Below are 12758 nucleotides of genomic sequence, written 5' to 3' on the forward strand. Positions count from 1 at the left end.
CTCTGCACCCGGCCTCCAGCTGTCAGAAAGTTAGTTCCAGCACGATGTTCCGTCCAGCAGCTCTGCAGGAAGGAAACAGTGGTCAAGTGTATCCAACACGGTGCCAGATGGATGAGTTCAGGTCCTGCCTCACCACTGACCATAAGAGAGTCACTGTATAACCTTAGGAACCCCCATTTGTTAATGCACGCAGTGGGGAAACTGATAATCCTGCACCTGGTGCCTGGCTAACATTCATAAAAAGATGTTGTTACCATTGTTATAATTGCCTGAGTGTGTTCTGCCTGAAAAGGAAGATGGCAGAACTTATGGACTCTTGGTCATATAGGTGGCCCAGTGAGATGAGGTTGGACCAGTTGGAGATGCCAGAGGTCTAAGGAGTAGAGATGATGGCCAGGCACACTTTGTTACTAGCCCACATGACCAAGAGTGGGTAGACCTCATCAAGAAGTCTTTGTTGGCCCAAGAACGAGGCCCACCAGGCATTCTTGTCTTTCCTTCAAACACAGAAGGCCCAGAAACTGGGTTGACTGGCTGTGGGCAGACAGGAGGCTAAACTCTGTAACTAGTGGGGAAGGGCTGAGAGAATTCTGATACTGTCTTCACGGAGTCACCAGGATAGAGCCTCAGCCCTGTGTAAATCCGTCTTGTGTTCATTTTTAACTGTATAATCACTGCATGATTCTACTAACACTGACCATAACTGAATGCCCTCCCTTTCAACTAGGCAGCATACAAGCTCCACAAGAAGGCGATGAACCCAGATCTAAACTGATAGGAGGGGTCAAACTGGTAAGGGTGCAGAACCATTTGAAGATGAGAACTTGAAGAGCTCACCGTCCCAGGGGTGGAGGTAGAAACCAAAGGAACAAAGGCCCTTGCAAAAATATGTCTGGATACTCTACCTGCAGACATTTGCTGTAGGGAGCTTGTCTCTTAAGTCTGTGTCCCCCGAAGAACAAACAAACATTCATTCATTCATTATTCATCATTCAGAAAGTGATAAGTGTGACAACCGTGTACCAGGCAGTATGATTACCTCAGAGAACAGAGCAGACAGACACCCTGGCCTTCCTGAAGTTTCCGTCTCTCCAGGAAGGGAAAAATAAATACTATAAATGAATTATTGCAAGAAAACAAAGTGTGTGCCTACATACAATTAAACAAGCCAACTAAATAATATGTCAGGAGGTGTAAGTGCAGCCACAGGAGGGAGGAGGGAGGAAGCTAAGGGTAGGAATCTCAATTTTAAGCAGAGCAGTCAGGAACTTTGCAGTGGCCAATCCTGGCACACCCAGGGAGAGGAAACCTCAATTAAAAAACTTCTTCCAATAGACTGGCCCTTGGGCGAGTCTATGGTGCATTTTCTTGGTTGGTAATTGATGTCTGAGGGTCCAGCCCACTGTGGGTGGTGCAATCCCTAGGTAGGTGGTCCTAGGCTGTATAAGAAAGATAGCTGAGCAAGCCAGTAAGCAGCACTCCTCCACAGTTCTGCTCCAGTTCCTGCCTCCAGGTTCCTGCCTTGAGCTCCTAGCCTGGCTTCCCTTCATGAGGGACAATAACCTGTAAGATGAAACAAACCCTTTCCTCCCTAAATTGCTTTGGGTCATGGTGTTTATCACAGCAGCAGGAACAACACAAGAACCAAACTCCTAGGGAGGACAATATTTGGTACAAGATGTAAAAGGGTAAAAGAGACCAGCAAACAGACTTCTGGAGAAGAGCATTCTGGGCAGAAGGAAGAAGGTTACAAAGGCCTTGAGGTCAGCCCTATTCAAAGAACAGTCACCAAGCCCCTGTGGAGTGAGGTGGGGCAGACAGTAGGAAGTAGGCCGAGCAATTATGGAGATAAGAATGTCTGGCCTTGGTGGTAAAGGCTCAAATACACTCTGAACCTTTCTGACTACGCGGCTGAGGAAAAACTGAATGGGACTAAGGTGGTTTGAATCCTGGATCAGCCACCTAGTAGCTGTGTGACTTCAGAAACTATCTTAGCTACTCTGAGCTTCAGAGTTGGGATATACCCTAGAGCTTCTAAAGATTTGTAACAAGGGTTAAAATAGTAAACAAAACCCCGGGGTGGCAGGTACCGTGTGTCAACATTTGCCACCACTATTCTAGAAGGGGGAAGAAAGGTCAATGTCTAGTCACATGGTCTTCCAGTCTGGCTCAAGGATAGGGTAGAGGAACAAGAGAGAGGTCTGTGCAGTGTTCAGGACAGAGATGGAAGTAGCCTGAACTGACAGTGAGAAGGAGAGAAGGGATAGAGAGCTGGAGGGGTGAGTGGAATGTATGAGGTGGGGTTGGCAACAGTCAGGTGTGGGAGTCAGGGAGGCAGAGAAATCAGTTTGGGCAACGCCACCTCATCCGCATGATTCTGCAGTGTCTTTCTCAACACTATTTCTACCAAGGTCTCAGCACATCATTCCACACTAGTGAGTTTTTGGAGGGAGCAGGTGTGCTTTGCCCAGCTCAGAGTGTGCTCTAATAGGGTGCTGAAAGACTCTGGCTCCTGGTTGCCATCTAGAAGCCAAGTCCCTTCCTATTCCTGATCTCTAGTGAGCCATCTCTCACGAGCCCACTGCAGTCCTTTGTTTCATTGTTGTGAGATATTTGCACACTGTGTGAAGATATATCGCTGTGATTGGTTTAATACAGAACTGAATGGCCAATAGCTAAGCAAGAGGTGGGACTTCCACACAGAGAGAGAGGAAATAGGAGGAAAACTCTAGGTATGAGAGAGACATATGGGGTGACACAGAGGAAGCTGGATGGTCAGTATGCGACAGAATGTAGGTTAATAGAAATGGGTTAATTTAAGTTATAAGAGCTAGATTCGGACAAGCCTAAGCTATAGGCCAAACTTTTATGATTCATAAAAAGTCTTCATGTTGTTATTTGGGGCTAGTGGCAGAAAAGAAAGTCTGTCTCACATGCCTGAAAAAGCTTTAAAGGAAAGTTCTGAACAAGCAGCATCCTGGTGACCATGGTCTCTCTGTCTCTTCAGTAGGCTTGACTACCAGAGGCACAGCTCTTCTAAGAGGGTAAAAACATCCACCTCCAGTGTATACACATTCCCAGAGCTGGGGCGGGTAAGTGCAGCTCCTGGGTCAGTACTCACAGGCATGAGGCTAGGCTCTCACAGAACTGAGGGTAGCAGAGACAGTTGCCAGTGTTCTAAGGGCTAAGTGGAGTCACACAACGGTAGCCTGCCAGCTTAATATTTGGCTCATGCAGTTAGAGGAGGCTGCAGACATGCAGAAAGTCAGATCCAGATCAAGAAAACCTCTGTATAGATACAATATACTTAAAAATGTGCTTAGTTGTTGAAGAAGAGAAAATTGGTATAAACAGTCATAGAAAAAATTAATAGTTTAAAAGTAATAAAGTCTTTAAAGAGAATAAGGTAATATTAAAAAATAAGCCATCTAAGCATGGGGAATACATCTGGATCTTATATGGTATATTGTGGACTTGGAATTTTTGAATGCTGATGAGTGAATGGCAGCTTCCAAGAGACATTTGATTTGGAAGGGACTGCTGAATTAAACTAGCCTATATACTTTAGAAATGTCTTGACTTCAAAATGGGAAATGGGTTGTGTTGGGGAAGGGATTATGTCTTTGCTTCTATAGGAAATAAAAATTTATGGTTATTTTCAAAATTAATGAAGATCAGATTTTATTGGGGGAGACCTCCTGAAAATCTTAGCTGCAGACATAAAAAAAAGAAACCAATGGGGAGGAGGCAGAAATCTTTAATAAATAAATTAATTAATTAAAAAAAATAAAAAAGAAAAAAACCAAGAAAGACTAACTACAGGATAGGTGACATATATGTTGATCAAGGTTTATGGCCATTCAGTCCCAAAGAAACACACAGAGGCCTACATTAATTATAAAACTGGCTGGCTTATTAGCTCAGGCTTCTTATTAACTAACTCTTACATCTTACATTAACCCATAATTCTTGTCTGTGTTAAGTACCTTTTATCAAGTGGCTTGGTACCTTTTATCAGTGAGGTATTCTCATCTTACATCCTCTGCATCTGGGTGATGACTGCAGACAGAATTTTCCTGTTCTGGTCACTCTGCGTATACTTCCTGCCTGGCTACTGGCCAATCAACATTTTATTAAACTAATACAAGTGACAAATCAGGGGACAAGACCATTGTCCCACAGCAAATATATGGTGATCCCTCTAAATGGGAACAGGCCTGAGACTAGATAAGACATGATAAATCTTGTTGACTACAAATTCCTCATGACTTACATGCCATTTTTTCATATGGATGGATAAAAATTTATATTACAGTTTGGTTATGCAGTCCAAACAGACTTATAATGTTGACAAATGCCTTGTACCTGTTCATAGAACAAAAAAGAGTCTTTCTTAGCTGACTTGTGCACGCCGCACGTCCCATACTTGTGTTAATGCAAGTATATATATTACCTTTAAAAGTTTGTGTGTTTTCAGAAAAAAAAAAAGATACCAATGAAGACAAGTAACCCAGGTGAATTCCTCTGTTGCAGCTTCCTCAAAACTCTTCCTCAAAACTTCCTCAAAACAACTTCAAAACTGCTAGATGAGATGCTCCAGCCCCACAGACTATCAAGCCAAGACTTCAAATAAACTCAATACTTTCCCACCACATAAGGACTAAATAGAAAATAATACAGCTAGTTTTTCCAGGACTTGACCATTATCTCAATTTTCTCAGGGTCCCCTAAAGAGGCCATCACCCCCAGACAACAGGAAACAGTCTAGAGAACATGATGTCCACATTCCCAAGAGGTGTGGTGCGTGGTTTTGATCATTTGGTGGATTATAGATGTTTGTCATCATTTAGGGTGGGTTGGCTATAAGTTGTTATTAGTAATGGTCAGAGAAAAAACACTAAACAAAGGGGGTTAGATTCAGGGATCTCTTTCTGAAAGGAAAAATGGTGGATATAGTATTGAAATTATAGGATAAAAGATAGATTATTGAATCTACTTTGAAACTAAAAAAACAACTATTAGTCTTAAATATTTTATATTGGTATGGATTTTTATGTTTTGATACAAATTTAAGGTTATTTTTATTGTGCTGTATATATGTTACTATTCTTGTTTGAGATATAATATCTATATTGCTCATTTAAAAATGAAATGCAAATTTCTAGTCCTTGAAAATTAGTGTTGCAAACTATTTAGGATAATTAATAAATACTTTAGGATAATTAACAATAATAATTAATTAATAACTACTAAAGTTAGTAGTTATTCATCGTTAACAATCAAATTAATAATCATGTTAGGTGTGTTTCTAAAGTCAAACAGAGATATATTTTAAATAAATAGGTGGTCTTCAAACACTTCAAAGACCTACAGCATATAGCATTTAAAATGTTTTAATAACATAAGGTTTTTCATGACAGTGAAACATATCGACTCCTGGCAGCACCAATTTACTTCAAAAAAGGATGGTGGGCACTGAAGAACCTCCATATGGAGTCTGCTTTCAATGTGCCAAAGCTAACCATTTAGACAAGAAACTGTCCTTGCCTTGACTGCTGACAGTATGCTGTCCAAACTGGATGAGCAGAACACAAAGAAGGCTACAGCCAAACTTTGCCAAGGCAAGGTAGGATAGTTCTTCAAAATTCCTGTTTCACAAAAAAGTTTGTCAGATATTCTAGACCTGTATGCTGAAGAGGGATGCCCCAATATTGCAGGAGAATCTTGGGTGACTATCCAGGAATCCAACCATTTCTGTCATTTCTATGGTTTTGGAAGTTTTTTGTTCTACATTTTCTGTTTACTCAGGTACTATTATTTCCTTCCCACATCTGGGGTTAAACATTAGATAGTTGTAGTTTTATAGTTTTCCTTGTTACCAAATTCAAAAAAGAAACTTATATAAGAGATATAAAGTTAATAAGGCTGAGAAACATAAAAGCTTAACTTGTTTATCTAAGAAAATATTTTAAGGTCTAAAAAGATATTTTTAGGATAATAATACAAGTTATGATAGAAAACTTTGGACTCATCAAGATAAGATCAATAATAGAGTAATTTCTTCAAATTTGACAAATAAAGTGGTCTGGACATTGTGAATGTAATTCCTACTTATTGTCTATAGTTTTACTGTACCAGAGTTAAAACCTTTCCTTTTTATTTAGAAAAAAGTGAGAAATGTTGTGGGATATTTGTATCCTGTTTCAAGATATATTGCTGTGATTGATTTAATAAAGAGCTGAAATAGCTAGCCGGGAGGTGTAGGCGGGACTTCCAGGCAGAGAGAGAGGAAGGGGGAGGAGGAATCTAGGTGTGTGAGAGAAATGCAAGGAGACATGGAAGAAGCAGGATGGGCAGATGGGACAGAACACAGATTAATAGAAATGGGTTAAGTTATAAGAGCTAGTCAGGAACAAGCCTAAACTATAGGGTGAACTTTCCTAATTTATAAAAATTCTCTGTGTCATTATGTGTGGTGGAAAAGAAAGTCCTTTTGCACTCCATCCCTAAGGTTCTACTTCTGTCTGCTGGCTTTCCCTCTGATGCCTTGCAGTCCTCCCCTAGTGTTGCAGGTTGGTACTCCAGGGCTTCCATCCGCCAGTGACTCAGGGTCACTGAGCAGTTCAAGTCCTATATCAGGGCCTGTCTCAGAACAATGCTCTCTGACTGGCTAGTACCTCCCTGTGTACAAGTGACTCTACTGACCGTGAGGGGTACACATCCCCTATGCCTCGACCAAAGAATTCCTTTGTGAAGGTGGGTTGGTGAACTTTGAAATTCAACTTCAATCCTACTTTGGGACACAAGTTGCCCTTCTTCCCTGATGAGAGCGGACCCTGTGGGGACCATCTTGGGCTCTTTTTCCAACAGGTTAGAAGACCATATCTTCATGTAGTAGCTACTTTTCTCACTGCAGCAACAAAATACCTGACAAAAGCAGCCTGAAGAAGAAGGAAGAGTTTGCTTTGGTTCACAGGTTCGAGGACACAGTCCTCCCTGGTGGAGAAGGCAAGATAACCAAACAGGAGAGAAAGAATTGGTCAGAAGGCATCCACAGCCAGGAAGCACAGAAGTGAATGCTGATGCCCAATTTCTGTCTCCCTTTTATTCAGTCTGGGACCCCAGCCCATTGAATGGTGCTATGCTTCGGTGGGTCTTCCCAAAACTTAATCTAGGAACACTCACACCGCAAGTTTGTCTCCCGGATGGTTCTAGATCCTGTCACATCGACAGTCAATATAAGCATCACTTCCGGTTTCTCATTCTGACTGCCGAGCTTCCTGCCACTCTTCTGACTGTAGGGTAGTCATGCCAACTCTCCTCTCTGCCCTGGCCTCAGAGTTTCCCACTTCTCTCACTCCTGTAGTCTAGCCAGCTCCTGCACTGCTCTTCCTGGGAGCAAGCCTCCCTGACCTCCCCCCATCTCTCCCTCCTCTCCCATTTGCTCCTGCACCCCCTCCAGCCATCCACAGGTGACTTCTACATCTCAGCCTGAGGCCCCAGGCCTTGCTTCTGCATGGCTCCTCCAGCTTCTAGAGCCCTACTTTCCCTTTTCTGTATCTTACTGTAGGATATTGCTCTATGAAGGTGTGAGGTGAGTGCCTGATTATACACACTTCGTGGAGGAAGACAAAACCATAGGCCTCAAGTTCAGACTCATGCCAACCTGGGGCTTCAACCCTGATAGGGCCTTGGTGGTGGCAGCCCTGAGCTGGACTTAAAGGACACTGAGGGGGCCTTTTTGGTGGACAAACCTGGCCTTGAGCAAGAAGGCCTGGCTGCATCTAAAGGGAAGGTACTACCCATTAAAGTCCATTAACTTTAACACTGAAATCAATGTTGCAGCCACCAGAAGTAATTAGCTTAATTCACATTTCAGATCAGGACTTGTTTTTTTCTTTTAACCAAGTTTAATTACATTGAAAAATGACAATTTCTTCTTTCCTCTCTGTATAGGTTCCTCCAATGCTCCCTGCACGTTCATTGAAAAGAGGACTGGGGTGAGGCTAGTTTTCCCTGTTGCCGTTAAGCAAAAGGATAGCTTGGCTATTTGGAGCTAATAAATCCAAAAGTTCAAGGGGTTTGAAACATTTCCTTCTTCATTTCAGAGCAAAGGCCTGTGGCTTCAGAGCTGAGGGGATGGGATCCTATGGGGAACCTGAGGCAGACAACGGCTCTCCGAGATCATTGACCCATTTTATTCAATGGGCAAATTGAGGACTGGTTGTAGCAGGAGACCCTCTCAAGATCCTCTTGTCCTGCTAATGCTATGGATGAGGGACACAGAGCTGCTCCTGCCGTCTAGGAGGGGCTATCTGTCATGAGTGACGCTTAAGTGAGTTAGAGGGATCCAGAAAGGCTAGCTAGGAATGGCAGCAGAAGGACCCAGAACCCATCTAGAAGGACCGAAGATTTGGCAGGTGAGAGAGAAGATTCCATTCAAGGGACTGGGGGAGGTGGCAGCAAAGTCCAGAAACTTAGCTATGAGAGTCTCTGGGGTACCATCTTGGGTCAATGATACCCACACAGTCTCTCTCTCACATGTCATGAAATCCAGGGTGCCACAAGTCACCTAGCTGCAACTCTCCAAGGGCCCTCTGTGAAAAAGAATCGGGGCTCACAGTAAGTTAAAGATGGCAGTCAAGAAGCTACCCTTGCCCCATCTCATCCCATCCTGCCAACACCTCCTCCAACAGCGCTCCAGCCCTACACAAGCCCCTGACCACCCTCATTCCCAGCGTCCCTGGAATCAGTTGTCTGTGGCCTCAGCCCTAACAGATGCAGGAACCTCCCCCACCCATGACTTGGTCCCATGTGTTTGTTTAAGAGGCTGCCATGGTGCTAATTGTTGTGTTTACTTCCGCTCTCCAGACGAACACTGTTCTGTAGGCATTTCCTCCGATGGCTCTTGGTGTCTGGTCTTGCTTGATTTGGGGGCTGGGGGGGAGGGTGGGAGCGGGGAGCAGGGGAAAGCATCCTTTTGACCTATATTTCTCAGCACTGTTCTGGGGCCATGGACTTGATTGTTCCCATCTCTTTCCTGGGCTCTGGTGCTGATCTGAGGAGTTCAGGTTTACAGCTGGGAGGGGGGGCTAGGCAGCATTTCTCTCCACGGAATCATGCTTCTGTTTTCCCAGCAGCCTGCGTGGCCAGCAAAGCAAGCATGAGCTCATTGGTTGTGCAGTCTGGCCTGCCCTGTTCTCTAAGTAAAGGAACAACCTAGATGAGAATGCTGTGCTTCGCTGGATCTCAGAAGATGAGGCAATAAACGGGAGCCATCCCAGCCTTCAGGGATCCCCAAGAGGGCTGCTCAGCCAGGCGGGGGCTCCCACCTCAAGCTGCTCCATTGTGTGGGCTTGCAGAGTGGGTGTGGGGAGGGTGGCCAGTCCAGCTTGCTGGGGTCTTCTCATCACAGCCCCTTGCTGAAAGGCACAGCCCCCCTCCCCTGGGCCCCAGCAGCCAGGCCAGGGTCAATGGGATTAAAGGCTCAATTCACGCCAGTCAGTTCTCTGGTAACACGATTTCATTAGAGGCAGGCGGGGAGGAGAATGGACGGAAACAGCTGGTGTATAAATTATAAAGTCTACTTTGTACTGACTGAGCACACCTTTCCCCAGCCACATGACTAATTAATGTGGCGGGGAGTGGACTTGAAGTCAAATTGCCTTTCCCCTACTCTCCTGGGGCTTGGTTAACAACAGGTCCCTGCAAAGCTGGGAGAAGGGAAGATTATGCAAAGCTATCATCATATGAAAATAGCGTATTAACATACTGCCTGTGAGCTGTGTCCAATCAGTTCCCTCCCAGTGGCCTGTGTAGGAAACAATTAGAATAGCATTTCTACCACGCTTCTTTAATACATTTTGGCATTAATATAATCAAGGAGTGGGGGCCCAGACATCTTGCAAGCGAGGTTTTCTGTAACACCCTGGGATGTTGGAGGGGCTGGGAGAGAGCTTGACTGGGCTCCTCTGGACCAGAACCTCCAGAGCATAGCCCTGGAATGACTCTTGAACTCTGCCAGCTGCCTACAACCTTGGTCTGTCTGGAAGTAGAGCTTCCTTCCCTTGGAGCAACGGCCACAGCTCCCCAGGCCCCTCTGCCAGTCCCAGCAAGAGCTCCAGGGTCAAGGGGATCCTTCAAAATGCCAAGCATGTCTTTTAATCCCCACTTAGATCCTTCCCATCGATTTCCTATCTCACTGCTCACAAAGTACATGCTCCTCACTGAGGCAGTGGTCTAACCCTGTCTGCCTCTCCTGCCTTCTAGCGGGGCTCTCCTAGTTGCTCCGTGTGCCCTCAGCTACTCCATCTTCTTTCAGTTCTTCACAAACGCCTGAGATCCAACGTGCCTCAGGGCCTTTGCACATGCCCTTGTCCCATTTGCTTGGACTGCCCCTTCCCAGCCTTGCTTGTTTGCTTCTTCTCTTTATAGAATGTGAGCTGTTGGAGAGGACAAGGGACTTGTCTGCTTGGTCATCACTCTGGTCCAAGTACTGCAGTAGCTACTGGACATAGTAGGTGCTTAGGATAAGGGACTTGTCTGCTTGGTCATCACTCTGGTCCAAGAACTGCAGTAGCTACTGGCACATAGTAGGTGCTTAGGTTTCTTAATGGATAAGTGAAGGAATGGGTGAGTCTTGTCCTCACATCCAGGGGATGTGGAGGATCAGGAAGTTCTGGTGGGGTCTTACCTTCGTTCTTACCTCCCTTCATGGTCCTTATTACCCCATCTTGACCTTTTTCTTCACCAAGCCTTCATTCAGCACCTGCTGATTGCCGAGGAGAAACAGGAGATACGTGTGATTTCTGCCCTGAGGAGCTCAAAGCCTAATCTGGGGACAAGTCTAAATATGAGAAATGATCAACTGCTTGAGCCAGGACTTGAACCCGGAAGTTCAGGTAATAAAAGGCAAATCCAGGGCCTCTGGCAGATCTCAAGTTTTCTCCTCTGTAAGGCCCAACACAGTCAAATCACCCTTGGGTTTTATTGTGTCCATTGCAGAGATGGGCAAACTGAGGGCTGGAGTAGAACAAAGCCTTGCCTAGGGTCACAGGTGAGCCCACAACAAAACCAGGGTCCAACACATTGGCCACATGTTTTAGTGAGATAATGAACTTCTGTTCTCCTCTGCCACCTGCCTCTTGGACAGAACCAGTTTCTCTGTGGACTCAGCTCAGCCTTGGCATTGACCTGGCAGTCCAGGGAAAGAGCCCTGGTGTGTGTGTGTGTGTGTGTGTGTGTGTGTGTGTACCTGTGTGTGTCTTTGTGTATAACATCCCTTAGGTCCCATCCACTCTGATATTTTGAGACAGTGCCTCTCCCTTGCCTAGGTCTTACCAAGAAGGCTAAACTGACAGTAAGGCCCCAGGATCCACCATCGGCTAGGATTTTGGACTGAGCACACATTATTGCAGCGGGGTTTTTATTTCTTGTTTTTCGAGGCAGGACTGTGTGTAACAGTTCTAACTATCCTGGAACTAGCTCTTGTAGACCAGGCTGGCCTCGAACTCACAGAGATCTGCCTGCCTCTGCCTCCTGAGTGCTGGGATTAAAGGTGTGTGCCACTACCGCCCGGCTTCACTGGCTTTTTACGTAGGCTGGCTGTTGAAGCTAGGTCCTTGTAAGGCAAGAGCTTTATCAACTGAGCTATCTCCAAAGGCCAAGAGCCCATTCCTCAAGAATGCTTTTCCTTCCTTCCCCGCACGGTGAAAGAGTTCTGTGTGGCATTCTCTCCCAGCCTCTTGCACCTGGCCAGAACCATTTAGAAGTGGCTGATTACTGCTTCCCAGAGGTTTTGTGTGAGCAGAGACAACCTCTTGGCCTTCCCTCCCTAACTTACTCTGACACCTAAGGAGCTCGCCCCACTAAGTCCCAATCTCTATACTCAGTGTTACCAGCTGCATGAGCTGCAAGTGTCCCAGCACACCACACGCCAAGTACAAGCCCAGGGGTGGGAGACATAGAAGAAAAAAATGATGGTTTTTCCCACACACCACTGCTGCTGTGCTGCAGAAAATATTCAGGGGGCAGTAAGTACAGTGAACACAAAGTCAGCAGGGGAAGGGCACGGGGTGGGCAAGGGGAGAGGCAGGGGACATGGCTTGAATGAGGAGACACACGGCAGAAGCCCGTGTGAAGTGCTGTATATGTGGAGACATGGGCGACGGGATCCGAACACTCTGCAGCCCTGAGCTGGGAGGGTACTTGGTACGGCGAGCATAGGGGAAGCCTATGTGTGGCATGGAGTGGAGCTGCAGACCATGTAAGACTCTGGAAAGGGCTCCATGCTTCATTCTAAGACACTAAGCTGTTAAGGAATGATATGAACTGACAGTTATATTTAAAATAATTACGCTGACTGCTATAGATAAACCAGTCTGTAATAAAGGACTGTTAGAGAGGGACCAGGAGACTGGCGCAGCAATCCAAGCAGACAGGGGAGTTAGCTGAAAGCGGTGATGGGGGACAGCGCGTGGACTCCGCGTGCCTTTGACTGACGCTTTGAGTTGTGCCTGGTGAGGGAAAGTGAAGATTCCGCGTCAGCGGTCACTTGTGGAGGTGCTGGGGCTTCTTCCGGGTCTGGTGCCTGTGAGTGTGGTTAGCCACTTCCTTGGACATTGTCCCTTCCAGCCTTCAACCAACACAAGAATGGCAGGCCACACTGTTAATTCACCTAGCCCTGTGGGATCAGAGGCTTCTTTAAGATGCAAGTTTAAACTGCATTGAAGCCAAGCTCTGTATAAGAAGCCCCTCCT

Source organism: Microtus oregoni, unplaced genomic scaffold, assembly GCF_018167655.1.
Source record: "Microtus oregoni isolate MIOR12 unplaced genomic scaffold, Mior012 000016F_ref0000370, whole genome shotgun sequence".
NCBI lineage: Eukaryota > Metazoa > Chordata > Mammalia > Rodentia > Cricetidae > Microtus > Microtus oregoni.